Raw genomic sequence first — 20,537 nt, 5'->3', positions numbered from 1 at the left:
CAATGAGTTTGCGTACTTGGAATGAAGTGTATGAAGTGTTTTGTATTTATAGAAAGTTTAGATCCCATTGCAAGCCAGCAGTGACGGAATCAGTGCCGCACGAATTAAAAGTGAAACAAAGGTATTTTCACGAATATTCGGTGAAGGCCTATTTTTTCATAGCCAACATTTCCGATTTCCAGTCTGATGAGTTTATTTCTTTCTAGCTTTGTGTATATTGTAGCACCATGTTTCACCAAAACTTGAACTACTGAACTCAGAAAGGTCAGTAGTCGAGGGCTACAGAAGAGCAGTTATATGGAGTTAAAGTTCGTCTGAGAGAGAGAGAAAAACCGCATGGAAGGCAGCGATATTTCTTCTAGGGTTTCAGACTTGAGAGAGTGGAAGGCGGGGGATCTGACAAAGATACTGGCAAAAACCATTATGAACACGCAGCTGTTACTCCGCGCTTCAGGCTTCGTTCTGTAGTTTAGCGAAAACTTGCCAGCAGTTTCTTTGCGTTTCTGTTCATGGGTTTTACACCAACTTAATTGTTATACGGTTCTGCCAAGATACGTAGGTCTCTTAGGTATCCCCGAAAGTTTCGTATTCTTAAAACATGGCAGCACTCTTGGTACTAAATGAATACCAGAGTTCATGTTTAATATTTCAGTTTAGTGCTACTCTATCGTGTTGTATCAGAGGCATTAGAGAGACTTGGTATTGAACCGACGTAGTTTAGCATTTAAAAGGATGATCGCTGGAATTTTGGGTTAGTAAATTTAAGAGCACATAGCTCTTTATTCGAGATTTTAAGTAGTTTCGCTAGGGAAAGCGGTCACGGAACATTTCGGCGCCACGGTGATTTATTTTCTGTGAAAAAAAAGCAGAGGTGCATAAGTTATTGCTTTATAAATTAGGTATGAATAGGTTGCAAAGCTTAGACGGAAAATGCGTTCGTCCTCCAGAGACTTATCAGCCCATTGTTGATCACTTTTTCACTGTTCCCTTATATTCCACGTCTACATCTTCACTCTGTATAGTACAGTATGTTTCGTGACGAATGGTACTTTTCATTGCAATGCATAATAAGTGTTTTCACGTCCACTTCACGAATAGTGAGTCGGAGAAGTTGCTGCTTATGTTTGTATGAGCGAGATGAAGTTACTTATTTTCATCGCTATTACTTAAGAAACTTCACAATATTACTTGATCCATCACGAAATTCCATTTCGCAAGGGGAAATAGAATGTCACGAATTAAAGAGCATCCCTCTGCATTGCAATATATTATGATCCGTTGGTGAAACAACTAGTTGTTTCAACAAATATGTCTTCAGGGGTCGTCAGATACGTAGCCAAATATCGAAATCATGATTCGAACATGAAAATAGCATTCAGGTCTCAAAGAATCTCTCACTTCTCATTTATTAATATTTCTCTGAACATTACTTCTAATGAATCAAAGGCTTCTACTTGCTTTAGGAATAATGAAATGTATGTACTCATTCCGTTTCTTACTGCGAGACACTATTATTCTTAGATACTTATTTTTCGTGTAAATGAATGCAGCGAATTTTTAATTACAGTAGATTTTTCTTCCGATGCTAATCTTTGCATTGAAAGCGAATTCTTGGCAATCACACAAAACAGTCGTGCAATATTCAAAGGTAATTTCGTAATCAGAACAAGAATAAAATAATCCTGCAACATTTTTGCAAATGAAGGTCATAATAATATTTGGGTGTATTGGTACTTTCCATTTAGGGTAACAAAAATTACGTACTCTTTATACTTGTCTTGATTCGCCGGCCGGAGTGGCCGAGCGGTTTTAGGCGCTACAGTCTGGAACCACGCGACCGCTACGGTCACAGGTTCGAATCCTGCCTCGAGCAAGAATGTGTGTGATGTCCTTAGGTTAGTTAGGTTTAAGTAGTTCTAAGTTCTAGGGGACTGATGACCTCAGAAGTTAAGTCCCATAGTGCTCAGAGCCATTTTTTGTCTTGATTCGTTGTTCTTTTAGAAAGTCATACTAGAAGAGCTCTGTACTTTCACGGGCGGGGAATTCTTATTGTCCATTGTATCACAGAAATGGTTCGAAATCCGTGCAACAGCCCACACTTATATTTAACAAATCCTGGCTGTGCCAGAAGTAGCTGAATCTAAGGTCCACGCCTTAGAAGCATAATATTTTAATGGGAGTCGTACTAAAGTAAAACTGGCCGGAAATTTGTTGAGAAAAACCTGAATTCGTGGGGTAATATCGCAATCTCTTTTACCAATTCAATTAGGTACGTCAGTTTTTATTCTGTTGTAGGGGTCTCACTTCCCGTCACGGGCCATTAAATAGTTTCTGTGAGTTCAGATTTTGCAGTAAAATATTTGGCTTTCATGCTTTGAAGTTCATTGTGTGAGACGATAAAAGAACGTTTACGAAATTCGCCTTCATAGCTGACAAGCTATACAAATAAATTCCGCTGAAAATGTAAGCGTTCCCTCTTTCAGTGCATCCACTTGATTTTGTACCAGCGACTTTTACTTTGCAGACAGACCTTTAGCACATTAGGCCCTATTTTCTTTTGAAAGAAACGGCGACGTCTCCTCATTTCGTTATAAAAGACACTGTAATCCTACAAATGGGTTTAATGTTTCGTCTGAGGCCTGACAGAATTTTTTTCAGTATCGTTCTGTCCTTGCTATATTCTGCAGTGTACACTTGGTATAGAATTGGAAAACAGAAGCCTTCTATCGTTGCCGTTGCGTGATATGAATCATACTAGACTCTTGCATTGTCTGATTCGACGGAATAGTTCCACCCCTGAGCAACCACGTTGATGGTATTCCTGAAGATGCCACAGCGAGCGTTATCCTGCCTTAGTTTATCAATTCCGGTAAGTCTGCTTCATTGTAAAGACTTTTCCCGCTTACATACCTGGCTTGAAATCAAGTGTTTGTCCGAAACCACGGAACAGTTACTTAATCGTTGTAAGATCGAGAAGCTCCACCGCGACTTGCTCATGAATACAGTTCTCATCCTATTTAGGCACCAAATTTGTCCAATTACTTTATGGAATTCAGATGCGTTGATCATTTACATGATTTCTTAAAACTATTAAAAACAAATTTCAGCCAAATGTTTTTAACACCGGATATCAAACTAGAAAGGTAATTTTTGAATATCCGTTCTGAAATAAGCACAAATGTACCATAAATAATTTTGGTCGACACATCTGTTGCAGGGTTTAAAGAATGTAACACAGCATCAGTAGACATGTGAAGTACACTGAAATATTTTCCAGATACAGAACCAGTGGCTGTAACTAAATCAGTTGATGTTTTGAATATTTGTATAGAGCTGAAATAGAGAGTACGACAACTCAATTTTTAAATGCACGGCGTTCACGAACCCTGTGCTGTTACAGAGAATCGATGAAGAATTACGTTCGGAAATCCACTCGTCAGCTTTATATAACGGCGGATTACGTCCAGATGGGAACAGAATTTGCTGAAAGAGGTTTATGTGTTCCAAGATGCCGATAGCCTGCTCCATAAATCTGTCTAGTATTTCCAAGCAACACTGCTACAGAAAGAGTATTTGAGCAGCAATAAACGCTTCCCGATTTTGTAAATAAACTCTACGGGTGAGGCAAGGTCAGTTTGAGAGCTCGCACAAATGACAACGGATGAAATAACGGCGGCTGGTGCCCATAATGTAATTCCCAACAACCTTGAAAGAAAGTGTGAAATCTTATTTCCTCCTAGCACTCATTTCAGAAATAAACTACTACGAAACAAAAGAAGCTATACGAGGAACAGCTAAATTAACTGGATGTAGCTAGTCGCAAATCCAAGTTGCTTACTGCACGAGAAGTGTCTGTCGGAAAGAGGCCGGAAATATTCTACTTTTATTTCAGAAAGTGATGATGAACGGAATTTTAAAAATTGCTTCTGGCGCCTTTCAGCAAATAGTGTGGTACTTTTTTGTATTAATCTGGTACAATGTCTTAAGCACCAGCCACTATTTGTATCTTTTAAAAGGCAGCATATCTTAATCTCTGTTCTGCCTTAGCGCAGATCTTCACATTTCACTCTCCATTCAGTCCCGTCATTTGCTATCCTCTTCATTACCTCATAATTGTTTCCTACCCTGATACTACCCAGCATCTAGTATCTTCTGCGTCCTTCTCCTCCTCCGCTTCTTCTTCTTCCACTCACCGTTCCTTCCATAGCATCCATCAGTAAGAAATCTCATCCAGCGCGCAAGCCAATTGTGTTTCCTCTTCCTGATTACCTTTAAAATTTCTCTCTCTTCCTCCACTCTTCTCAATGCCTTATTTCTCACTTTGCCTACTCATTTTATCCCTTCCTGCCTCCTCCAAATCCACATCTCAATTGCTTCTCTTTTTTCTTTCTTTCTCTTTCCTCAGTGTGCATGTTTCTGCTCCGTATAATGCCACGCTCCATATGAAACTTTCGCCAGTCACTTGCTCAGGTCCCTGTCCATGCACCCACATAGAAGCCTCCTCTTCTTATTAAATGCCTCCTTGGCAATTGCTATACTTGTTTTCACCTCCTTATGAGTTCTCTTGTCGTCCGTAATAATGCTTCCCCGATAATCTAAAGCACTAACTTGCTCTACATCCTCCTGCCCTAGCTTCATAGTTGTTCTTACTTTTCCTGATTTTATCACCATACATTTTGTCTTTTTCTTATTAATTCTCATCCCAAATTATTTAATTGTTTTAACATTCCAGTTATAGTTCGCTCTCTGCCAATAACACCATATTATCAGCAAATCGAATACTTTCGTTCCTCCTACCATCTGCTTGCACTACTCTATTTTGTTTTAACCATTTTTAATAACATGTTCCAAAGACATGTTAAAACAGTATCAGGGAGTGACAACAGCCTAGCCTCACTCCCCTTCCCATTGTGATTTCCTCTGTCATCTCATTCCCAATCTGTACTTCTATTTCCTGTTGTGGCTATAGATTTTTAGTCAGCCTTCTATCCCTCCAATCGACACCATTATTCTTTAGAATATTCATTAATTTGTTACAGTGTACTCTATAGAAGGCGTTCTCCAAGTCAATGAAAACGTATAAACTTCTCTTTCTCTGTATCTCTCACCTATAATTCACAGCAGTGTAATTGCATCTCTTGTACGTTTCCCTCCGTACTGTTGCTCTACAATACTTTTTTCCAGTCTTCCGTGAAGTCTTCCATTTACCACCCTTAATTTTTGGTAGTAAGGTCCTGTGAGATCAAACTGATGAGGTCATCGGTCCCTAAGCTTACACACTACTTAAGCTAACTTAAACTAACTTACGCTAAGGACAACACCCAAACCCATACCCGAGGAGGGACTCGAACCTCCGACAGGGAGAGCTGCGTGAACCGTGGCAAGACGCCTCATACCACGCGGCTACCCCGCGCGGCACCACCCTTAATAATACCCTTGCTGCATGAGAAATAAATCTTATAGTTCTAAAAACCTCACATTTCTTGTCAGTCCTTCTTTACTCAATCGTTATCATTACTGCTGAGATAAAGTCATGCGGCCATTCCCATTTTCATATATCTTATTGCATAGATATGTTAATTTTTTCACGCCACTACTCCCAAGGCTCTTAAACAATTCTGCTGGTAATCCATCAGTTCTAGTTGCTTTATTATTCATCTCTCTTAAAGCCATTTCTACTTCTCCTTAAAAGATATAGCATTCTTTGTCCTCTTCTATAATTCAATATCTTTTGGCTTTTTGTTATCGTCATATAGCCATTCTACGTATTCTTGCCACTTTCCCAACATTACTCTGGTTTTTTAGCCATAGAACCGCCACTTATTTCTATTCACATACTTGTCCTTCTTTCCTCTGCTTCAAAGCCACGGTCAAGGGCTAATCTATGCATCATTTCATATTTTCCTTCCTTTTATAGTTTCTCTGTTACTTTACATCTCTCTTGTATCAATGTTTTATTTGGGTGTTCCATTTCTCTCCTTAATTCATTATTCAGCTTTCTGTATTTGCTTTTTCCTTCGTCAGTTCCTACTGTCTTACATTTTCTTCTTTCTTCCATCATACCCAGAATTGTCTTTCTTACCTTATTCCTACAATCTTTCTCATCCCTACTCTGCAGATTCCTCAAGGTTTAGTCTTATCCTCTTCCATTTCTCGTTTGCACTCTCTTCATTGGGACCTCTATCCCATTTTGACAAAAATGTAATTTCACACTCAGAATCCTTACCTTCTTTCTTTAGTCCCTGTAAGTCAAATTTCTCTCTTGGTTTTCTTTCTCTCACTCTTCTCAACCTTACTTGGAAGTCCGTCACCACGAAGGTGTGGTCCGAATCTATGTCTACTCTGAAGTATGCTCTGGATTTTTTAGGCAGGTGTTGTACCTGTTCTGAACATGATATAATCAGCAGGTAGCACAGACACAAGGCCGATAACACTCCCCATAGTCATACAAGTTTTATTAAATGGTTTCATTAGGAGTCACAGACTGTTCGGTGGCATTGCTACTGTGTACAGAAATGTATTTTCGCAGGGCGATCATCATAAAAATTAGGAACAACGAAGATAACGAATACGATTCATGGAATGCATAGCGGTCTCGTTAGAGAACAGTTAAATGATAATTAAACCCACAGAAAAAAAGTTCGGTTCAAATGGTTCAAATGGCTCTGAGCACTATGGGACTTAACATCTATGGTCATCAGTCCCCTAGAACTTAGAACTACTTAAACCTAACTAACCTAAGGACAGTGCACAACACCCAGTCATCACGAGGTACAAGTTCGGTTTTGTCTTTTTGAGCAGCTAACATTAATTAACTATCTGGCAGCAACTTGAATCGTTGCGGAATGGCATGAACGAGTGAAATCAGAAATAGAGAAAATGAGTGGAAGAGAGATGTTTTAGGAGGGTTCTGGGAGAGGGCGGAGTATGTGTAAAATAAAAGGCGCTAGTAGTACACTCTAGTGCAGGGCTTCACAACATACGTGCTCGGGAGCAAGCTGTGAGCAGCAAGGCGCGAGCACGGAGCAGCGCGAGCAGGGTACCCCCACTACCGGACCAGAGGACCAGAGCGGAGAGTGGGGAAAGTCACATGGGGAACACAACAGCTGCCGCCAGTCAATGTAAATCCGCGGCCACCTGCAGGGATATCACTCACGAATTATTACTGCGACAAATGAAACAAATAAAGGAGAATGTACACATGCCACATAATTTTATTAGCTTAGTGTATGCCTCTACATTCGTATTAATTTGTCAACTGTTACACAATAAAAGGTGTCACTGAAGTGTGGGATTCTCGGTTATCTTGTACTTTTTGCCCTTTACAATTGCGTCTATGTTCGGAGTAATTGTTCTTGTGCATCGTAGGCGCAGCGTGCAGTTTAAATTTCGATCAGACAATGCGTTTCTCAGGCGCGTCTTGTTACATTTCATTGCAGAGAACAGTTGTTCACAAACATACGTGGAACCGAACATTGATATTATTGTAGCCGCCAGTTTGTGCAAACGAGGAAATCTATCCTGAGGGAAGTGTGTATAGAATTCCAAAATGTTTTTCTTGTTCTGAAATTTGTCTCTGTATTCTCGTCACACTGCAGGTCAATAATTTCTTGCTACAGCTCAGGACGAATCTCTTAAATATTCGCTGAATATGGAGAGAACAGATCAAAATCACTGTCTAGTGCTGTCAGATCTTGAAAGCGCTGATCAACTAAACTATGTGAATAACGTTCACAGTCTTTGTTAACATCTTGCATGGATGATAATGTAGGAAAATGAGCTAGGTTTCCTGTTTCCAGCTGACTCACCCAAAGTGTCAATTTCATTTTAAAAGCTCGTATTCGATCTATGAAATGAGTAATTAGCAGATCTTTACCTTGTAGTAAAATGTTCAAAGCATTCAGATGGCTAGTTAAATCTGCTAAGAACGCGAGATCACATTCAAACGTGCGCGCGCATTTCCCCTCCCTCCCCTCCCTCGCTACTCCGCGACCTTGCACCTGCTCGCGAGCACGTGCCTGAGCAGACGCGAGTACTCGCGCTCAAAACCGGCCAGTTGTTAAGCCCTGTTCTAGTGTACTGCTCTAGTGTGTAGTGACTAAAGTGGGTGTGTTAGAAGACATTGACGGATTTTAAGTACGTTTTGTTGTGGTATTAAGTGGTCAGTACAGTCCGCACAGTGGTGATATCTGTAGTATGGAAGATTATCTGAAGATTTAAATTCTGTTCTTGTTCCATCTTAAGTGAGAATAAGATATGAGAGATTGTAGCACATGCATAGAAAGTCATTTCTCCCTCGCTCTTTGCGTGAAAGAAGAAGCAAATAAAGCCCCACGTATTGGTATTACATGCTGTCTGCCATGCACACTGCAGATGCTTGTGAAGTACACATGTTGTCCCAGGACGAATGGTCGAACTTCAGCGATATGACAGGAACGCATATTTGAAGCCAAAACGTTCAGATATCCCCGTGTCATTTTCCGAATGGTTTCCGAAATATATCACATTTAACGTCCATTTTTTATTGGGCTAGTGACACACACATATAGGTCTTACTAGCCCAATCTCCTTGACGTTTTTTTCTAGACCAGGCTGTCTTGTTGCTTTCAAACTTTTTACTTGGACTGTCTTTCTGACAAAAGAATACGAGTGGCCGAAAACTCAACCACGTAGGACGCCTTTAGTGATTTCTCCCCGGTCACTAACATTTTCTGTGTTAAAAACATTGTTTCAATTATTTAGCTTAAAATTTTTCATTCTGTTTGCAGTGTACGATTCAAAATAGTTGTGTGTGAGCGTTCTGTGTGGGTACCATAAATAACAACGTGTTCTATCTTGGAAACATTTCGTAATAGGGCGTATGTCCATATGAACGTTTTTTCTTCAAATGAGCATTCCTATCATCTCCCTGAACATTAACCATTTCTCCTGGAACACCCTCTAGTGTAGATGTGGATGTCTATTCGTGTGTGCCCCACTGAGCGAGGTGGTTAGCTCATTGGACTCGCATTTGTGAGGACGAAGTTTTAAACCGACAACCGGCCATCCAGCTTTCCGCGTGCTCCAGGAAACTGTCGGGATAGACCCTTTCAAAGGGCACTGCAAATTTTCTTTTCCATTCTTGAAACAATTCGAGCTTGTGCTCCGTCTGTAATGATCTTGATTACATGGAAACGTTAAACACTAATTTCTTTCCTTTTTTCGTATTTCTCACTCACTTTCCCTCCCCAAGCGACTGTCTCTCTCTCTCCCTCTCCCCCCCCCCCCCCTCTCTCTCTCTTTCTTTCTGTCTCCTCTCGAGACTGCCACTCTCTTTCATACACTGAAGCACCAAACAAACTGGTATAGGCATGCGTATTCAAATACAGAGATACGTAAACAGGAAGAATATGGCGCTGCGGACGTCAACAGCTGTATAAGCAACAAAAGTCTGGGGCAGTTGTTAGATCGGTTACTGCTGCTACAACGGCAAGTTATCCAGATTTAATTGAGTCTGAACGTGGTGTACAGTCGGCGCACGAGCGATGGGACACGGCATTTCCGAGGTAGCGTTGAAGTGTGTATATTCTCGCACGACAATTTCTCCAGTGTACCGTGAACATCAGGAATCCAGTAAAACATCACTTACCGACATCGCTGCGGCCGGAAACGATCCTGCAAGAACGGGACAACGACGAATGACGAGCATCGTTCAACATGACAGAAATGCAACCCTTCCGCAAACTGCTACAGATTTCAGTGCTGGGCCATCAAAAAGTGTCAGCGTGCGGACCATTCAACGAAACATTATCGATATGGACTTTCGAAACCGAAGGCCCGCTTGTGTACCCTTAATGACTGCACAACACAAAGCTTTATACCTCGCCTGGGCCCGTCAGCACCGACATTGGTCTGTTGATGACTGGAAATATGTTGCCTGTTCGGACGAGTCTCGTTTGAAATTGTATCGAACAGATGGACGTGTACGAGTATGGAGACAACCACGTGAATCCATGGACCCTGCATGTCAGCAGGAGACTGCTCAAGGTGGTGGAGGGTCTGTAATGGTGTTGAACGTGTGCAGTTGAAGTGATGTGGGATCCCTGATACGCCAAGACACGACTCTGACAGGTGACTCGTGGATAAGCATCTTGCGTGATCACCTACATCCCCTGTCCGCAGCTCGTGGTCTTGCGGTAGCGTCCTCGCTTCCCGCGCACATGGTCCCGGGTTCGATTCCCGGCGGCTCAAAGAATGGCTCTGAGCACTAGGGGACATAACATCAATGGTCATCAGTCCCCTAGAACTTAGAACTACTTAAACCTAACTAACCTAAGGACAACACACACATCCATGCCCGAGGCAGGATTCGAGCCTGCGAGCGTAGCGGTCACGCGGTTCCAGACTGAAGCGCCTAGAACCGCACGACCACACCAGCCGGCGATTCCCGGCGGGGTCAGGGATTTTCTCTGCCTCGAGATGGCTGGGTGTTGCGTGTCTTTCATCATCATTTCATCATCATTGACTCGCAAGTCGCCGAAGTGGCGTCAGCTAAAAAGGACTTGCAATTTCGGCGGCCGAACACCCCGCATAAGGTCTCCCGGCCGACAATGCCGTACGATCATTTCATTTCACCTGCATCCGCTCATGTCGATTGTGCATTCCGACGGACATGGGCAATTCCAGCAGGACAATGCGACACCCCACACGTCCAGAATTCCTACAGAGTGCCTCCAGGAACACTCTTCTGATTTTAAACACTTCCGCTGGACGCCAAACTCCCCAGCCATGAACGTTATTGGGCATATCTCTTACGAATTTACGGACAACCCTGCAGGACTGATGGTGTCACTTCCCTCCAGCATCACTTCACACATTAGTCGAGTCCATGCCACGTCTTGTTGTGACACTTCTGCGTGCCCGCGGGGGCCCTACGCGATATTAGCCAGGTGTACCAGTTTATTTGGCTCTTCAGTGTAATTTGCAACGATATTGATCTTAGTAGAATGAAATTTTCACTCTATAGCGGAGTGTGCGCTGATATGAAACTTCCTGGCAGATTAAAACTGTGTGCCGGGCCGAGACTGGAACTCGGGACCTTTGCCATTCGCGGGCAAGTGCTCTACCAACTGAGCTACCCAAGCACGACTCAGCCCCGTCCCCACAGCTTTAATTCCGCCAGTACCTCGTCTCCTATGTCCAAACTTCACAGATGCTCTCCTGCGAACCTTGCAGAACTAGCACTCCTGGAAGAAAGGATATTGCGGAGACATGGCTTAGCCACAGCCTGGAGGATGTTTCTAGAATGAAACTTTCACTCTACAGCGGAGTGTGCGCTGATATGACACTTCCTGGCAGATTAAAACTGTGTGCCGAGCCGAGACTCGAACTCGGGACCTGTACTTCCCGAGTTCGAGTCTCGGCCCAGCACACAGTTTTATTCTACCAGGAAGTTTGATGTTGATCTTATCATCAAGTATCATCTCGAATACGCTAAGAGTTTCGAGAATACGTTGAATTCAACAGACTTATTTTTGTCGTTAATTGAATACAGTGTTTCAAATCCGATAACCCATGAACACTACCTTAGCTTTTTTAAAGTGAAGCTGCTGACTTACCATTATGGTGGCAAGACAAGAAAGAAGGATACTGTTGCGAGAGAAATATGTTTTTAAGTGAATAGATACACTTCGAGAGGCTTTAAATCATTTCAGACGTGCGAAGCCGTTCTGCTATGCTACAGCACGAGCGGCGTTACCACACTGTGGTGGGCGTCTCGATTGTTTTGCTGAAAGTAGCGAGGCACATTCTTCATGACGGCGGCGCGGCTGTAGTGATTGTGGTGCTAAATTCCAGGACAACCGCCGCTAATTACATGGCCGCAACCGCGGGCAGAAACTTGGCGCTGTGATTAAAGGCCGACTGGGCCACCTGGCGCCTGACTTGGGATGTTGCGGCCGGGCTCTGTGTGCGCCTCTGGCCACACCACGTGTCCACACAAGCCAGCTACACTCTCTTACCTCCCACTGCTCTTTCCTGGATATTAAGAAACTACCGAGGTATAAATGGTTGTTGTAAAACAAGCACACCGCAAACTAATTGTCACTCGCAGCAGACATGACGCTAAAGTCCCGTGAAACCGCCTCTAGTCTTCATAATGACCTCATTCCGCTGACAAACCGAGTCACTATGTTCTTCGGGTGTACTGTATCCAACTGAAGCCATTGATTGATGAACAGATCGAGTAGAGCTACCAAATTTTGGGGACTATGATTGGGCCGGCCGAGGTGGCCGAGCGGTTCTAGGTGCTACATTCTGGAATCGCGCGACCGCTATGGTCGTAGGTGTGAATCCTGCCTCGGGCAGGGATGTGTGTGATGTCCTTAGGTTAGTTAGGTTTAAGTAGTTCTAGGGGACTGATGACCTCAGAAGTTAAGTCCCATAATGCTCAGAGCCATTTGAACCATTTGACTACGATTGCTACGTTCCAAAGAGTTCCAGACGTCTTATATGGTGCGAAGAGCAGGTGATCCAGCGGACCGGTCGGAGAGAGTTAATGTGCAGGAGTGTTCGTCTAACCAGTAATGCATATTTGTGCTTCTGTGTGAGCGGGTCCGTTGTCATCTTGGAAGACGAGTTTTTCCACATTATACGCATTATGAAGATGTAGAAGAAAGGACAACTTTTGGACAGTATTATTATAGACAACCTCATTGAGCGGCCGGTGCACTCCACGTCTTGTTTCATTCAGTTAGAGGCAAAAGGGCGAGTCGCCGGACCAAACAACACACCTCAAGTCAGCTACTGTCCAACTGCTGTATCGTTTGGCGCATTAAGTACGTGCAGCTTTAAGCGCTGCTACGAACATAGGCTTTTTGCGAGGAACTCGACACTAAACTCCCATTGCAAGCAGTTCCCATAGCAGTTTTCGCCAGGAAACTTGCTGAGCTGGACCTCCATTCGTTGACAGCAGCAATTCTTGCCGGATTTGAAATCGATCGCATTGCCAGTGTTGAGAAATGAAAAATTGTGCACTTCACAAAACGAAAAACCGTAGTGCCCTATTAATATAAAATCAGTTAGTCACTGCTGGACTGGTCAACTCATATAAATACCTGGGCGTAACACTTTGTAGGAATATGAAATGGAATGATCACATGGTCTCAGTTGTGGGTAAAGCAGGTGGTAGACTTCGGATTATTGGTAGAACACAGGGAAACTGTAATAAGTCTACAAAGGAGATTGCTCACAAATCGCTCGTGCGACCGGATCTAGAATATTGCTCCAGTGCGTGGGATCTGCACCAGACAGGAATAACAGCGGATATTGAATGTATACAGTGAAGGGCAGCACGAATTGTTTCTGGTTTATTTAATCCATGGGAGAGTGTTACAGAGGTACTGCAAGGATTAAACTGGAATTCTCTTGAAGGTAGACGTAAACTATCCCGTGAAAGTCTGTTAATAAAGTTTCAAGAAGCGGATTTAACGACGACTCTAGGAACATATTACAACCCCTTCGTATTGATCAATAGGGATCGTGAGGATAAAATTAACGCCCCGAGGCATTCGAACATGCATTCTTCCCGCGCTGGATACATGAACGCAATGGGAATAAACCTAATACCAGTAAATGGTAAAATGGAACATACGCCCTACCATGCCCTTCACGGTGTTTTGCACATTATAGATGTAGATGTGAATGTAGATGTAGATGTAGACAAGACGTGACACTCCTCTTCGGTCCCTATAGGTTAGGATGTTTTTACGACCACTGCTCTTACGCCATCTTTCTGAGAGAATTATCGCAATAGGTTATGAAATTGTTCTGACTTATGTTTTCTCTAGTTTCTTTAATTCACTTAAGGGAAAAGACATAACATAAACAGTTTAACACTGTTTTGATGCTGAAGTCATCAAAGATAAAGTAAGAGCTCTAATTGGATTAAAATGCGGAAAAAAATAGGCTGGAGCCATTGTGACAGGACGACCACAATATTTGTCTTGAATAAGAAAGGAAAGTTTCAGGAAATCAAAACCTAAATAGCCTGACATGGTCTGAACATCGCTCTTCGCAACCATTACTCTAGTTGTGACCTTTGTGATTTACTGTATATTTTATTCTCGCTGCTGCTGTGTACGAAAGGTTCATGTTCATTCGCCGATTCGGCTTTTCAAACAGCTGTCTGACGTAAATGTCCACAGCACTGCGCACTTTTCCGCTTTCAGTAGCCTTACGGCGGTAAACGAGCAAAATGGAAAGTGCTGGGTTATTTTTCACGTCGGAACAATTGCAACTCCGAAATGTAGACATGGCGTGACATTGATTGCGCAACGCATGTTGGAAGTTGTCACTGTTGTTAATATTAAAAATCAATCAGCAAACGCGTTAGCGTAATGGTTAGTGTACAGGCGTTACCCCACGTTGGGAATTTATGTGTTTATTGCAGTATCGTGAAGGGATCATGCAACAAATGTCGAAATGGTATGATGTGTAGTATACGTTTATACACTCCAAGACAAAAAAAGTGACAGACCATGAAGGAATTATTCGAAAGGGTCGGAAATCGGTGAATGTGATGTACATGTCGGACAAACAAACGATTCAATTTCAGAAAAATTGGATGATTTATTGTACAGAAAGACCTTCATAAATTGAGCAAGTCAGTAACGCGTTGGTCCACTTTTGCCAGTTAATCTGTTTGACATTCAGTAGTAGAGTTGTTGGATGTCCTCTTGAGGGATATCGTGCCAAATGCTGTGCAACTGACGTGTCTCCATACACATCTTCGCTGGTCTTCGTGCCTCATCACTGAAGACAATTCTACTGCACTCAATGACATTCCAGGCCGAAGACGTGTCTGGTGACACCCCAGACAGCGGCGGGATACCAACCTATCACCTGCTTTACGTCCCGACAACCGGGAGTGATTGCCCGAGGCCTCATTTTTTTCCATAGCACGACTTCTTTGGTTGTTATACGCGCCTCCTTACAGCACACTGATGCATTGACGATATGCATGCGTTGACGATATGCAACGCCCAGTTTTGTTGCCCTTCATGGCAAGCCATTCTGGACTTACATTTCAGCAAGAAAATGCCCGACCGCCCACGACGAAAGTTTCTTCTAGTTATCTTCGTGCTTGTCAAACCCCACCTTGACCATCAAGGTGCCGGATCTCTCCACAGTTGGCAACGTTTGGAGCAACAACTTTATCAGTCAATAACAATCCGAATAACTGTTAGCATAAGACGTAGACGTGCAGCGACACGATATTGACTTTCTCACTTTGTAAAGCTCTTTGTCTTGAATAAATCATTCAATCTTCCTGCAATTATAATCATTTGCTTATCTGTAAATGTACATCACATCTGCCGACTTCCGTCCCATTGAGATAATTTCTTCGTGGTGCCTGTTCTCTTTTTTTCCCTTAAAAGTGTATATGGAAAGGAATAGCATTTTGCCATTTACATTCGCTGTATAAAGGAAGATTACGCAAGGGATTTCTCATTCAGAAATCGCGTTCCAGTATTAGTTGCTCTTGAGAAGATAACATTATGCTTCGTACAAGAAGGAGAAATGTCTACCACTACTAGTACGGGTCGGAATTCGACAACCTCAGGATTGTGGCCTATCGAGAAAGTAGTTCATTGTTCCGCGATATCGCTGCTCGCGTTCGTCGGAATCCCAGGACTGTCACTTGAATATCGAATCTTCAGGAGAGCCATACTCATGCCTTAAGGGAGCTCAACTACCCCACGCGACTATGGCACCAGAGGACAGATATACCGTCGAATGGGCCGAGCAGAGTCATGCAGCCACGTAACGTATCTGGAGTCAGGAAGTGGGCTTGTTTGTAGTGATAAAAGTCAGTGGAGCGGCTCAGCGGCAACATTGTACACAGGAGTGAGAGCACGTCGTCTTTTCAGAAGTGTCCCGGTTCTTCGTTCAGAATTAAGACAATCGTATCATTTTACGGAGGCTCCGAGGTGAACGACCGTTGGTAGAATGAACTCGTGATCGCTATACGGGCCCAGTGCCTATGCTGATATACGGGATGCTACTGAGTAGAGAGCACCATTACCTTTGGTTCCTACAGCCAGCCACGTATTACATTTCTGACGTGCCAAGGCTAGTTGCTCAGCTCCATTTTTGAGGTCTCCGTGACATTACCTTCCAGTAAGACAACAACAGACTGTCCAGATCTCTCACTGAATGCGAACTTCTGGGCACTGGTTGCCGAGAGGCTGGCGTGTCACTCGCCAACATTATGGCTGATCAACTCTGGCATAAGGCTGAAGTAGCGTGTCTCTCTGCGGCTCGAGCCCCGCCCGTTTAGGGCCGTTTTTGCTGCCACAGATAACACATCCCTAATACATCTTTTCACTTGGCACCCTGTATGCTTCTACATGACCTGAAAATTTAATCTTTTTTTTTCCCTACTACACTAAGTACGCCTAATAAGTAAAATATCGTTATTTTCTGTCTCTTCTGTTGTTTATATTTTAATGTCCAACAGGTTACCTAATAACATAAGTCTGACGCGTTTCAACCAAAATAATGAATAATTTGAATTTTCAGAGAGCTGTGTGCTGGATTTACAATGATGTGACAAAAGTCTGGGGGTACCTCCTACCACCGTATCGGGCCTCATTTTTCCCGCCGTTGCATAGAAAATAGACGTGGCATGGACTCAACAACTCGTTGGAAGTCCTCTGCAGAAGTATTGAGCCATGCTGCCTCTATAGCCGTCCACAACTACCAAAGTATTGCCGGTACAGTACTTTGCGCAAGAACTGACGTCTCCATTATTTCCCACAAATGTGCGATGGGATTCATGACGGGCGACGTGGATGGCGAAATCGTTCGTTCGAATTTTCCAGAATGTTCTTCAAACCAATCGCGAACAGTTTTGGCCCAGTAACATGGCACGTTGTCATGAATAAAACTTCCATCGTTGCTTGGGAACAAGAAGTTCATAAATAGCTGCTAATGACCTCCAAGTAGCCGAACATAACCATTTCCAGTCAATGATCGGTTCAGTTGGACCAGAAGACCCAGCTCATCCCATGTAAACATCGCCCACGCCATTACGGAACCACCACCAGCTTGCAAAGTGCGTCGTTGACAACGTAGGTCCATGGTTTCGTGGGGTCCGCGCAACACTCTAACCGTACCATCAGATCTTACCAACTAAAATCGGGACTCATCTGACCAGGCCTAGGTTTTCCAGTAGTCCAGCGTCCAACCGATATGGTCACGAGTCATGGAGAGGCGCTGCAAGCGATGTCGTGTTGTTAGCAAAGGTACTCGCATCGGTCGTCGTACGTCTCACACTGATTTCTGGTGTTATTTCAAGCAGTGTTGCCCGTCTGTTAGCAATGACCACTCTATTCAAACGTCGCTGTTCTCGGTCGTTAAGTGAAGGCCATCGGTCACTGCGTAGTCCGTGGTGAAAGTGCCTCATTTGATATTCCCGGCACACTCTTGACACAGAGTACCTCAGATTACTGAAGTACCTGGCGATTTCCGAAATTGAATGTCCCATGCGTCTAACTCCAACTGCCATTCCACGTAAAAGGTCTGTTAATTCCCTTCGTGCGGCTGTAATCACGTCGGAAACCTGTTTACATGAATCACCTTAGTACGAATGACAGTTTCGCCAATGCATTGCTCTTTTATACCTCGTGTTCGCGATACTTCCACCATCTATGTAAGTGCATATCGCTATACCAAGACTTTTGTCGCTTCACTGTAGACCGGAATCCAGAAACCTACTTTTCGCGCCGGCCGGTGTGGCCGAGCGGTTCTAGGCGCTTCAGTCTGGAACCGCGTGACCGCTACGGTCGCAGGTTCGAATCCTGCCTCGGGCATGGATGTGTGTGATGTCCTTAGGTTGGTTAGGTTTAAGTAGTCCTAAGTTCTAGGGGACTGGTGATCTCAGATGTTAAGTCCCATAGTGCTCAGAGCCATTTGAACTATTTGAACCTACTTTTCGCCAGCCTTGCTGTCACCTACTTTTGGTTAAACTGCAGGGCTGCATTCTTTTCAGGTTGACGTTTTGCGTCTTTGCTTAAGTGTATCTTGTGTTGTTGTTGCAGCGTGGGCGAAAAGGGGCACTGGGACTCCCGTCACGGCATTATAACCCGTGACAATCGGACTTACCAGCAAATTATCAACCTGCTGCCATTCACCGTGTACAGTTTCCGCGTCTTCGCCGTGAACAAGATGGGTCGCAGCCAGCCGAGCATCGAGTCCTACTACATGGTCACACTGCGCGAGGGTAAGTCTTATTAGCCTCTTCTTCCATCAGTTACCATAGTATTTACATTGTTAGGATGCATCACACCTTTGTTGCTTCTGTATACTGCACATGGAACGGGTAAGACTAACGTCGTACTGAAGTTTTTTGATGTATTTTTGTCGGAAGATTCATCAGTGAAGACCGCAGCCCTTTTCAAGGTTCCTACGATACTCTTTATCCGTTTTGCCCCACGGTCGCTTGTGGAACCTCTTCTCCTGACGACATAACGATAATTATTAACAATTTTTTAAGTAAAATACTTTTAACGCCGAGACCGCAACGTTCCTATCACAATTAAAGTAAGATAACTAGTTTCGGTTCCTATCTGCATCCATATTCAGCTATGTAACACATGAAGGAAACATAGCCTAAGAAAACTATGTAAAATCAAGTACAATACAAAACCGCTGTACAAAAGCTGAACAAAAATAGTGCGGAGCCGACTCTAAAACTAAAAGTGATTATTTGACAATTTCATTTAACAGTGTAGTACAAAATGTGTTAATCTTTGAAATGTAATATACCGTTCAAAGTGTGAAAATTGGGTGAATAAGCATTGGAATTCATCATTAGATGCAGTCATGCAGTAACATGCATTCGTATATACCAAACCAATAACAGTACGTAGTTTAAAACATCACAATGAGAAAGCCAGGTTGTAGACCTGTCGAAAGAATTGTACACCAGAAATCTCAAAAACTTTAACACCACATCGAAATGAATTTTAAAATTACAAAGGTAACAATAGCATAAAATTAAAATTAGAAGGAAGGAATCTGTATTACGTCCTTTAAAAGGCAACATGACGTTTGTAGGGTGCAATTCCTACTTAATTGGTATTAACTCTAGAATAAAATTCAAGAAGATTGTGCCTCAGTCTAATTAATTTCAAAAGTATAAAAATAACCGCCCTCCATGAACCATGGACCTTGCCGTTGGCGGGGAGGCTTGCGTGCCTCAGCGATACAGATAGCCGTATCGTATGTGCAACCACAACGGTGGGGTATCTGTCGAGGGGCCAGTCAAACGTGTGGTTCCTGAAGAGGGGCATCAGCCTTTTCAGTAGCTGCAGGGGCAACAGTCTGGATGATTGACTGATCTGGCCTTGTAACACTAACCAAAACGTCCTTGCTGTGCTGGTACTGCGAACGGCTGAAAGCAAGGGGAAACTACAGCCGTAGTTTTTACCGAGGGCATGCAGCTTTACTGTATGGTTAAATGATGATGGCGTCCTCTTGGGTAAAATATTCTGGAGATAAAATAGTCCCCCATTCGGATTTCCGGGCTGGGACTACTCAGGAGGACGTTGTTATCAGGAGCGTGGAATGTCAGATCCCTTAATCGGGCAGGTAGGTTAGAAAATTTAAAAAGGGAAATGGATAGGTTAAAGTTAGATACAGTGGGAATTAGTCAAGTTTGGTGGCAGGAGGAACAAGACTTCTGGTCAGGTGAATACAGGGTTATAAATACAAAATCAAATAGGGGTAATGCAGTAGTAGGTTCAATAATGAATTTAAAAAATAGGAATGCGGGTAAGCTACTACAAACAGCATAGTGAACGCATTATTGTGGCCAAGATACATACGAAGCCCACGCCTACCACAGTAGTACAAGTTTATATGCCAACTAGCTCCGCAGATGACGAAGAGATTGATGAAATATATAATGAGATAAAAGAAATTATTCAGATAGTGAAGGGAGACGAAAGTTTAATGGTCATGGGTGACTGGAATTCGAGAGTAGGAAAAGGAAGAGAAGGAAACGTAGTAGGTGAATATGGAATGGGGGTAAGGAATGAAAGAGGAAGCCACCTGGTTGAATTTTGTACAGAGCATAACTTAATCATTGATAACACTTGGCTCAAGAATCATGAAAGAAGGTTGTATACACGGAAGAAGCCTGGAGATACTGGAAGGTATCAGATGGATTATATAATGGTTACACAGCGATTTAGAAACCAGGTTTTAAATTGTAAGACATTTCCATAGGCAGATGTGAACTCTGACCATAATCTATTGGATATGAACTGTAGATTAAAACTGAAGAAACTGCAAAAAGGTGGGAATTAATGGAGATGGGACCTGGATAAATTGAAAGAACCAGAGATTGTAGAGAGTTACTGTGAGAGCATTAGGGAATGACTGACAATAATGGGTGAAAGAAATACAGAAAAAGAAGAATGGGTAGCTTTGAGAGATGAAATAGTGAAAGCAGCAGAGGATCAAGTAGGTAAAGGGACGAGGGCTAGTAGAAA

The sequence above is a fragment of the Schistocerca americana genome, chromosome X, assembly GCF_021461395.2.
Source record: "Schistocerca americana isolate TAMUIC-IGC-003095 chromosome X, iqSchAmer2.1, whole genome shotgun sequence".
In the NCBI taxonomy this organism is placed as follows: Eukaryota; Metazoa; Arthropoda; class Insecta; order Orthoptera; family Acrididae; genus Schistocerca; species Schistocerca americana.
This window is presented reverse-complemented; position numbering follows the sequence as displayed.